Here is a 12,267-nt window from a genome sequence, read left to right as displayed (position 1 = left end):
AAGCATGCAGCTCAATCTCCAACCCTCAATAACTAAAATGAATAATGAATATATAAAGTGATTTGGAATTGTTATCATTACTGTTTTGGTATATCAATAAATAGTTTGGAATCAATCTATTAGTAATATTTAACTTTCAATTCCATATACAATAATTGGTGTATGATTACTATTTTTGTATATAATCTGAATATTTTGAACTGATTTCATAAACACACTGTAATTCTAAAACGTTTAGCTTAATTTGACATTATGAATAATACAAAGGACTAAAAAAGTGAACATAAATTAGTAATATTTAACTTTTAATTCCATATACACAATAATGATATACAATATTGGTATATCATTATTGTTTTGTATATGATCTAAATATTTTGAATTGATTTTACAAACACTGGATAGGCGATTGTATAACATTTTCTGGATATTTAATAGGCCTCCAATTTAGTAGGCGAATCATATAGCATTTGGTAGTTCTGGGTAAACGATCGCGGGGTCTTCGTGGACAATCGTCTAGTGTTACTCAGCGATCGTGTAGCATAGCTAAGCGATCGTGTGGCATTTGGTAGGCAATCATATAGCATTTTGTTACTCAGCGATCGTGTAACATTTGGTAGGCGATCGTATAGCATTGGGTAGGCGATCGTGTAACATTTTGTTACTCAGCGATCGTGTAGTAGAGCTAAGCAATCGTGTCGGCCGAGCTCAGCGATCGTGTAGCATCTGGTAGGCGATCGTATAGCATTGAGTAGGTGATCGTATAGCATTGATTAGGCGATCGTATAGCATTGGGTAAGCGATCGTATAACATTTTGTTACTCATCGTTCGTGTAGTAAAGCTAAGCGATTGTTTAGCCGAGCTCAGCGATCGTGTAGCATTTGGTAGGCGATCGTCTAGCATTGAATATGCGATCATATAACATTTTGTTACTCAGCGATCGTGTTGATAATTTAAGCGATCGTATGGTATTTTGTAAACAATCGTTTAGACTTGTTAGATGATCGTCTAGTCTCTGTGAACTGAAAGTACAAAGGACTGAACAACCAACATAAATTAGTAATATTTAACTTTTAGTTCCATGTACAATCATTAATGCAAATAACAATTCCTTCCATAAACAGCATTAAGTTTGAACATCAAAGAACCGTTTGAAGAGGGAGTGTAAAGTAGAACAATACTAAACGATATAACACTGTAGGTGCATTCAATGTTGTATGGGATCCTTGCAAGACCTACAATTATGACCCCTCTTACCGCACCGACTACAGGGACTGTAGCTTTTTTTTCTAAACAAGACGTGAATCTTTTTTCTTAGGCCTCCCAGCTGGACATTTGACATTAGGAGGCAGAACTGAATCATTGCCAATTGCATGACTTGTAGTGAATTGTTGAACATTGCCAATAGGTCGCGTGTTCTTTCTGTATAACAAACGTAGATTGGAAACACGATAGAAATCATGTCAATATGAATGTAGTTGAAGGTTCCTACGAGACAATACAATGCATGCATGAGAGCACTGAATCATGTCTAGGTCCCACCGCCGACATGAGCAAGTACGATTCAGAATGTTAACAACAAATTAGTTAGAGCGATCATGCACTTCAAATTCATGCTGGTTAATAGGGTATAACTACAAAAAAAAAAAAAAAAAAAAATAGAGACGATAAACTTACAATTTTACTATTAATAATAGGCTCAATCGAATACAAATACCATGTAATAAAAGAACACTTACATCCATTGACCTACTGTCCCTTAAGGCTGATCGAATAATGTTCTCTACATGCGATGACAATTCAGAATACTGGAAACTCTAATGACTATGATGTTTGTAAAACCATTTTTGAACCAAACTACGAATAGATTCAAAGAGATCAATAACGGGTAATTTGCGTGCTTACTTTAAAGTTGAATTCATGCATTCAGATATATTGGTTGTCATTAAGGAATATCTTTTCCTCTGACAAAATGCCCTAGCCCATTTGGATTTGCCAACATTCTCTAATTCAATCATAATGGACGGAGCAATCTCATCCAATTGCCTCATATAATACACAAATTCACCAATTGTATATGCTCTTGCACATATATGGAAAGTGTCTTCAATTAAACGTGACTTATGGTTCTTATTAAGGTTTTTATACAAATGAAATGCACACAACCCGTGTTCAACAAAATCATAAACAGAACTAACACCCTTAGCTATACTTTTATGACCATCAGACACAATAACATGATCATTAGAATCCCCAAAAACAGATTTAAGATTAAGAAAAAAACCAAGACCATGATGCATCATTCTCATAATTGACAACGGCAAATGCAAGAGGTACAATCTGCGAATTGTCATCAAGTGTACAAGTAGACAATAATGTCCCCATAAATTTGTTCTTTAAACATGCACCATCGACTGACATAATAGGAAAACAAAATTTCCATGCATCTATAGAAGTAGCAAGCACCATAAAGTAATACTTAAACCTACCTTCATCATCAGATTCTTGTATATGTTCCTGTAAATAATAAATATTTAGATTGATTATACAAGACAAAGTAGAGAGTATATGATTGCTTAAACTAAATATAGACGAGAAAAATACCAGGATTGTTTTCAATCAATGCAGCTGAAAATGGTGACAAACCGGCGTATGATGACTCAGGAATCCCCCTGAGGGAATTGAGGGCAATCTCACGACCTCTTCAAGCTTTATCATAACTTATATTTACACCATGTTGTCTTCTTATATAGTTTACAACATCGCACGGTCGGCATGGGACTTTGTCATTCATTTTAAAAAATGACTTTGTACATTCAGCAACAATCCAGGATATTGCTTGTTGATGACCATCTTTAACAATGTCAATAGAACATTTATGGATATCGATGAATTTCCGAACAATCCACACACCACCCCCTCTGTATATAGATGCACGTAGATACCACCCACAAGACATATCCTTGCAACGAATTCCAAACGAAGTTTTGTTCGAAACTGTTTTTAAGAGCAAGAAAATAAATTGCTTTCTTCAATACAGACTTGCTACTAAAAAGTAAACCTACTCTAATGGGAATACCAGATTGAAAGACATCGAAATCTTGAGAATCAACAATTTCAGTGTTGCCCGCAGGATGTTTGAAAGATTGATCAATGTTTGTTGATTCATTATTCAAATACAGTGTATTTCGAAAGTTTTTGGCAACAGATGAGATATGGTCAACAACTACACATAAATCAATTTCGGGAGAATCTGATAACATTGACATCAACCACAAAATATCTTTATCTTCAACAATGCTAATAAGATTCGAATTGGAAGAACCAATCCGGTACATTGTCAAACGAGATATAGTTAACTCGCCGGAGGGAAAAAGTTTACCTTGGATATATTCCACAAATTGTTGGAACGATGAATTTAATGGAATATACGCATCACAATCTCGAAAATCATGGTATCGAGAATACTCATCCCATCAACCATCAAATAGAAGTTTAACCCGTTGTAAAGTCATGACAAAAATAGTAGTAAAAGTTAATGAATTAACAAGGAAATCTAAATCGATGAAACCTTTTGTGTACGTAACAAAACTTATGACAAAGTTCAAGCAAACAATGAGTTGATTCTTGTGCAATCAACACATGGCCATTTTTTTAGGAACTGATGATATTTTTTTAGGAACGTTAAAATAATATCAACTTTGGCATATACACCTAATTTATTACGAATATGAGAAAAAAAATATAGAAATTTGAAAAAGGTATATGGATAAAAGAAGTTTTAATAATATATGGGTATTTCAAATATATTGGTTTCAAAATCTGGATATTTTATTAAGATGAGATAAATTTGAAAAGTTGTTAAACATAATCTAATTTAATAATAAAATATAAAGATTGTGTTATCTAAAAATTAGAAAATAAGTTTTAATATTATATGGATATTTCAAATATAAATTTGGTTTTAAAATGTGGATATTTTATTAAGGTGAGATAAATTCGAAAAGTGGTTAAATAGAATCTAAAATAATAATAATAAACTATAGAGATTATATTAATTATATGAACAAAATTAGGAAGACATTTGTCCTTGGCGAATATCAACAATTAACCTGTACATAAATCTCGACCTTGTACATAAATCTCGACCCTGCTTCCTTTTTTTGGAATTACCTGTATTTGTGGTTACGACAACAACAACATCCCAAACAAGTCAAGGAAAATCAAGAATTTCGAAATTTGTGGTCAGATACATGTCACATGAGTTATCATAATTCTTATTCCTGGATGGTTTTGCTATTTTTTCGAATGAATCCTCAAAAACCGGCATCTACTCTAATTCCCCTTCTACTTTTTATATAATAAATTTTCATCAATTAATTGGATCAACATCAAACTAGACTGACCCCATGGATTGGGCCTCTGAGTCCAGCTAAGATTGGGCCTTTTGAATAACCCACCAGTTTTTATTACCTTCTCCAAACCAATATTTATAAAACATTTTTAAATCTATATTTTCAAATAAGATTATACTATAATTTTTAATGAAATTTATTGCCTTTTTTTTAATCAAAATTTCAGTTAACATTTATTAAGTTACTTGTCAAAAATAATAATTTCTTTAAAATACTTTTTTTCCCTAAATTATTTTATTGTTTATAATTTATTTTTTATAAACAATAAATGAAATATAGGAAATGAATATAGAAAATACAAAAGATCTAAATGGAGATTCGATCAATTTTTAGTTAGGAATATAGGAGCAAATAAATGAAATATCCTAAAATGTAGGAAACATTAATTTGAAATATTCTACATTAAATGAATATTAACTGAAATTAATAAACAACAAAAAACAAAGTTAAATTAAAAAAATGATGTTAATAAAGAAAGAATTAAATATTTCAAAAATTTATTGATGAGAGTTAATGTAATAGATGATATTTAAAAAAAATCTTTATATTATTAATAGTATATTTAAGAATGATTTATTTTTTCTTTTTTTAATATGTTATGTGATTACAAGATGAGAGAGAATATCAAAAGGTTAAAAATGTTCCAAATGTTGCTAAAATCTATGAATGCAAAGAAAACTGAAAAACCCAAAAAACCAAAACAATCCAAACCAATCCAATGATTTAGTTTGATTTATAGTATAAAATTGAACATATTGATTTTTATTTGGAGAAAACAAAAAAGTATTAGTTTGAAACAGTTTTTTATTTGAAAAACCAATCAAAACCAAACCGAACCAAGGGTATATATATACCGTCAAAAATAAATTCTAACATTAGATGTCTTTTAATATTTTAATAATTATGATGTACATATATTTGTTGTTTATTAAAAAAAAAACCATTTATTATGGCGTTTGTATGCTTTTTTTATGTAGATAAGTGTCAAGAAAAAAAATAAAAATATCAAATTCCAATCTATAGAGAAAAAAAACCCAATTTCAATTTAGAATTAGTAAAAAAAAAAAAATCAAAACAAAAGTGGAAATAAAAATAAGAACTTGGGAGAAAAATAAAATACCAAGAATCGAGAACCAAAACAAATAAAAACCAATCCATTGATTTTTTTTTTTATTGAACGTTGGTTTGATCTTTCTTTGTAAAATCATTGGTCCAATAATTCTTTATTGACCTTAAAACCAACCAAATCAAACCCATTATCATCCTACTAAAATCTAGTTAATAAAAGTTTATTAAATTTTAACATATATGAAATAATAGTTATATAATAGACTAGTCCCTTAAATCTTTCTACTTTTTATATAATAATTTCTTCATCAATTAATTGGATCAACATCAAACTAGACTGACCCCATGGACTGGGCCTCTGAGTCCAGCCGAGATTGGGCCTTTTGAATAACCCATCAGTTTTTATTACCTCTTTCAAACCAATATTTATAGAACTTTCTTAAATCTATATTTTCAAATAAGATTGTATTATAATTTTTAGTAAAATTTATTACTCCTTTTATAATACTTTTGTTAACATTTATTAAGTTACTTGTAAAAAGTAATAATTTCTTTAAAATATTTTGTTCTTAATTTTTTTTATTATTTAAAAACTTATTGGTTCCTGAAATTATTATTAACTAATTTTACCTAAATATAGTTACTTATTTCATGAACTATATATATATATATATATATATATATAATTTCATACACGACTCAATCTCCTAGAGATTCTAAGTTGAAGCTAATTAATGGTTGGGTTGTCATAAATGACGAGTGAAATGTTAATTTTGGGTCATTTGGTGTATTTTTTAGATTAATAAATATTAGTCCTAGTAAAAAAAAAATTTAAATTCTTATAAATAGAAAATTTTCAAAAATATTTACACTTTATAGCAAAATGTTTTCAAGATGCTTGTATTTTTGGAATTTTTTACTATAAAGTGTAAATATTTTAAATATTTTTTTAATATTAAAAAGATGGTTGGAAATTGAAAGGTATTATTCATTTTTATATACTTTTTTTCATATTCAAGAAAAGATAATTAGTACTTGACTGAAAAAAAGGTTGAATAATTTCTATTGTTATGATAAAATTCACATATGTTATCGAAGTTTGAAAGTATTGTTATTTTTATATTTAATTTTTAGTATTCAAAAGAAAATCATTAGTACTTGACTGGAGAAAATGTTGAATAAAGATGATTTCTAGTTTACAATTCGAGATCATGAGAATTTTATTAGTATGTTTTAAAATACCTTATTTTTATAAATATAATAATATAGGTGTAATATAGATATTCATACTTAATGTCAAAATACCAATTGTCATTCTCCTGTTAATGCAATATTGGTCCTATATCATATAACTATACATATTAATGTCCAAAATTACAATACCAAATTTTCAATAAATAGTGATCATTTGTATATTTTGTAGAGGGGTGTGAATTGGTAAGAAATTCAAACTAAAATTTTGTAATTTTCAAAATTTCTATAATTTCTCATATTTTTATTTCATTTCATTTTGTTAATTTTAATATTATATTCTTTTCTATATTCGTATTTCTGATGTATATCGTTTTACTCCTCAACTTTATGACACAATGTCTTCATTTTTAATAAATTTAACAAACCTGTCCACAAATTTGAAAACCTATCCTATCAACTATCTCATACTAATACCCATACTAATACCCAACTGAAAAATATGAGTTGTTGAGATGGAGGTTGACCATGACCTAAGTAAAAGGGATAATTTATTGACTTGAAAATTAAGAGTGTTTAAGAGAAAGTTAGATTAATATTGTTGTTTTCAAAACTAATTAGAAAAATATTGTAGTTTGAAAGTAATTTAGAAAAATATATATATTTTTTAATTTTAGTATGTCAAGTATTTAAAATTCAAACATTGCAAACCGAGAGTTGAGAACTCGACAAAGGCATACTTATGGTACACTTATATTTGTTGTCACTATTTGTTGTTATATTTCTGAATAACGATCGAGTGTTTATGTTTTCTTTTGTAATTTAAAAATAATAAAATGTAAATTAAAATGTTAATATTACTACAACTATTTCCTCATTCATTTAAAAATAATTAAAAAACAAAACAATCAATGTATCCCACAAGGCGGATGTTGTCGATTTCGAGCTGGTTTTCGCGTCGACTTCGAACTTGAGGTTGCTTTGGTTCCTCTTGATGTTGCTCTGGTACTTCTGCAGACACTTCATAATATAAATATTCATTATGCTCTCTATGGTTGCAGTCATGTCCATGCACACATGAAGACGATGGACTAGCCTCTGAATCATAATATCCTAAACCAAATCCTGGCATCATAATTATCGAACTAACATAATCAATTTGCCTCTGTGTCTGTATCATAGGAGACAATTCTTCCACATTGTGGGCAACCTCATGAAACTCATCATCTTCTTCTCGAACAAGTCCCTTACGTTTAGGAATTGGTGGAGGAACAATAGGCATATCATACATATAATGTATCTCCTTCATATAGCTCTTGTTGTTACTGCATATAGCAAGAACTTGGTTCGAATCATTTGCAACATCTCGGAGTCTATTTTTGTTAATTCTCTATGAATTATAAAACGATTAGACAATATTTAAAATAAATTTAAATTAAAAATAATTAGACAATATTTATTTATGTATCAGATGACCCACAGCTACTCCCGGACGAGTAATGTAGTGCATTGTAATATTATTGTACCAGTCGATATAATTTTGAGTGACATCTCTATCAAATTTATCAATAGAAACCTCCATTGCAATAAATTTTGTAAAATAGTGTCATCGCACTACCAAATGTGTAACTTTTTCAGACCAATCTCTAGTTTTTAAATCGATGTCATGTAGTAGGGTTCAGTATTACAAGGCAATGGGACATCCTGAAATCGAATTGTCTCATTACCCTGTCAGAAAGATGCCACTCATGAATGTGAAAACATATGAGAGGACTTACCCATATGATTTGATCGTTTGTACAGAAATTGGGCAAAATATCCATAACAGCTTTGTAGGACTCCCAAATAATCTAAAACATAAAATATTATATTAAAAGAATATCGAAGACAAATACATTAAAAACTTGTACAAAAAAATTCAATTTGGTTTAATATTAATGTACCTGGTCAGGTTGAAGCAGATCAAACATGTATCTGTACTGACTAACTACATGTGTAGTTGTCCTAGTCACACAAAATTTGTCTCTCCATCTATATTTTTAAATTAATAATTTAGATTTTAAATTAACTAGATCAGTTATATAAAAATATTTGTTAAATTAAATTGAATTAAAATAACATACCTAGAGCCGTAGGCTCGTCCAGCTAATTGAGCACCATTTACATATTGAAGATATGGAGCCATTGTTGGAAATCGTTCCCAAGCCCATAATTGTAAAAGTATCAGAGACCCAACAATCTTACGAACTTTAGGTTTTGTTGCTTTGCACAACAGACAACCATGCTAAACATGCTCCACCCAAGAATACTGTCCCGCATCATAGAGATTAGCTAACAATGACAGGAATATCAAGTGAACAAAATGACTTGATTTGTTAGAAAATAGACTTCCACCCATCATCTGTAGTATACATGCTCGCGTATATCTCATGAAAGTTTCCTCGTCCACTTCATCGGCGAGCTCATGGAATTGTGTCCCTAACCATACCAAACTTAACCTCAATCCTTTAATTTTATCGGCGGATGGGGTCACACCAAGGAACAGTTGATAAATATGCAACCAGTCATCATACATCACTCTGGAGACCAGCTCACCATCAACAAGTATCCTGAACAACACTTCTATTTTCCGTAGAGTCATAATGCACTCTCCAGTGGGCATATGAAATATATTCATCTTAGGCCTCCATCTCTCGACCACTGTTGTAATGAGATGTCAATCTAGCTGAATGAATCCCAAATCTGGCAACTCCATAAAATCCAAACGTGCAAAGTAATGGTAGTATTCGAGGGTGGAGTGGGATAGTGCGATGAACAACTTCCTCTCGATGTCTACAGGATATCTCGTTAGTGGTGTGATCTTTCCATACAACTGATGATCAATGTATCGATTGGTCGTACAAAATATCGAGATCAGTCGTTCCTAGATTTAAAGTCATGATCTAAAAGAAAAAAAAATTATTTATTGCTTCAGTAAATAATGTATAACTTAATAAAAAAAAAATAATGCACAACTTAATAAATTACAATAAAAATATTAACTACACAATTAAATTATTATTTGCACAATAAAATAGTATTTACAAGTTAAAAATATTATTTACACAATAAAAATAGTATTTACAAGATAAAGACATTAATAACAAAAATCTCTAACTGTCTGGAGTTTTTCTTCGTAACGAAGGATACTTCCTTCGATTATAACCTAACTGATTACAAAACCCACATCATAGTCGAATGCTTGGTTCTGTCCAATCCATCTCGTTATGGTATCGTGAACTTTTTGATCTACCAGGTTTCCTCAACAACGATGGGTCAAGATGTAAGGCAGGCATATTAAGGTGTGTGATCCAGTAATCTTCATGCGGTATAGGTTGAAATTGAGGAGAGTAACATGCAGCATATGTTGATAATCCTCAATAAAATCTTCGCAGTTCATGTTAAAATGTGAGCAAACTGGCATAAAATGGGAGTATGGAATTCCAAACGTTTACCACTTGTTACATGAACATTACCGCTTGAACTCGTTTAGCCTCAGTATTTGAACATTTTCTCCTTTAGCATTGAGGTTGTGATGTTCGATCTTCACATAAACACATCTTCATATCGATCGTATGACTGTACTTCATGTTTACTAGATCTTGCATCCCATTTATTATTTTTTTTCGTGCGCATACCTGCATATTTACTCACTTAGTATCATAAATATATTTGAAACATTTTGTTAATTAAAATATATATGTGTGTGTATATTAACAGGTATATTTATCTCGCCGCTCCGAAGCAGCCCTTATTTCTTCTTTTCTTTTTGAAATAATTTACGCACTTGAAGAATGTTATTTGAGCAAGAGCCTTTATCAACAACATTTTAGTTCCTTTGAGGACTTCATGTATGCACTCCGATAGATTTGTCGTCATCCACTCATATCTGGACCCTTTATCATGTGCTTAAGTACATTGTTCTATACCAATGTTGTAAAAAAAATCTCAAACAATTCTGATTTATTCCTTTGATGTCCTCAATGGCTTTATTAAATTTTGAAGTTGGAATTAACATTCGGAATGATAAACATAATTCTTGATGTGTTGGATTTGTATTTTTTATTGAAGTTGCTGACGATATGTCATAAGCAGAATTGATAGTGACATTTTGGTACTGTCCAACCATTTGTTGGATTGTTCACTATTGAGATAATGCCAGCATGTTGATATGAAATTAGACACACCTCTTCGTGTGTAACAATTTCTCTCAAATGTTTCAAGATCCATCCCCATGAGTCTACAGAATCCTTATTTGCAATTGTGAATGCAAGGGGAAGAAAATGCTCTTTTAAATCAATCGATATAACAATTAGTAACTTTCTTCAATACTTTCCATACAAGTGGATACTTCTATCTGAATCACCGGCTAACATCTATTAAAATGTTCTATACAAGGACTAAATGCCAAAAATACAAAAGTAAGGATGACATGTTCTTCAATTGACGTTTCTTTCACTCTCCACTTCACACTGTTTCAAGATTGGTCTGCTTAACCATATATAGCCACATGGGTAACAATTTGTATGACTCGTGCCAATCACCGACCACTTTAGAAATGCCTTTCTCTTGCCCTCCCACACCCTATGACATCATAAAACTGTAGTGCTATCATTGATGACTTTAACTGCACATGACTTTGACTAAGTTTTGAGTAAAAACTTGTATGTTGATCAACATACTCAGTGATCTCAAACAAGCCATACGACTTTTTCTTTGTTGTACGAAGTCTCCATTTGTAACATTCTTCCCATTTCTTAGACTGAATTGCCCAAATCGCCGGTGCCAATTCCACAACCTCATATGGTGCATGATACTTAATAGCAAAATATTTGACCATGTGTTGTAGCATTTCTTTATCTTGACAAATCATCCCCTTATATAATTGGGTATCGTCAACATCCACAGGGACTACAATTGGGTCATGTTCTCGAATGCTATTTATTACATTCATATCCAAATCGTTGAATGTATCTAGTTCACGACCATCAAAATCCAACTCTTCAAATTCATCGTTCGTTTCTGTTCTAAAATTCATATATTGATTGTTAGCCACCATATCTTCATCATCACAAGGTGGTGCAACTGATTCAGGATCAAGGTCATTACATTGAGTCGGATCTTCAAACTGACTAAAGATTGCATTCATGTTTATATCCAACTCTACCCTATTCACATCAATATATAAATGCACTAAATTTAGGAGGGACATCACGATTGAGAACATCAAATTCATTGCTTGTTCATTAGGAATAGAGAATGACATAAACCTTACCAATTCTAATGGTATTAGATTAGGATGTCTATATATTATTTCTAACTTATTTGCTCTCATATCTACACCAAGTGACATCCCTACCATTACAACGAATTGTACAAAAACAAGTCCATGGTTCCCATTGATGCTAAAACCATTATAGGTTTAAAACATTATAGGTCGAGTTTTGAAAACTCGACCCACAAATTAATTTTGCATGTAGAAATTGCAGGCTGGGCAGTTGGACAGGTGGGAGATTAAAGTTGATTAAAGGTGATCAGCTGGTCAAGTGAGAT

General features: G+C 30.8%; 1 pseudogene; it reads right to left on the bottom strand.

Moving 5' to 3' along the window:
* Window positions 1–1,208: 1,208 nt before the first annotated feature.
* Window positions 1,209–3,516, bottom strand: LOC150032411 (uncharacterized; annotated as a pseudogene).
* Between the last annotated feature and the right edge of the window lie 8,751 nt (window positions 3,517–12,267).

Source organism: Benincasa hispida, chromosome 11 (genome assembly GCF_027475165.1).
Source record: "Benincasa hispida cultivar pf3 chromosome 11, pf3_genome.v1.1, whole genome shotgun sequence".
NCBI lineage: Eukaryota > Viridiplantae > Streptophyta > Magnoliopsida > Cucurbitales > Cucurbitaceae > Benincasa > Benincasa hispida.
Note: the sequence above shows the minus strand (reverse complement) of the source record. Positions and strands in the feature narration are given on the sequence as shown.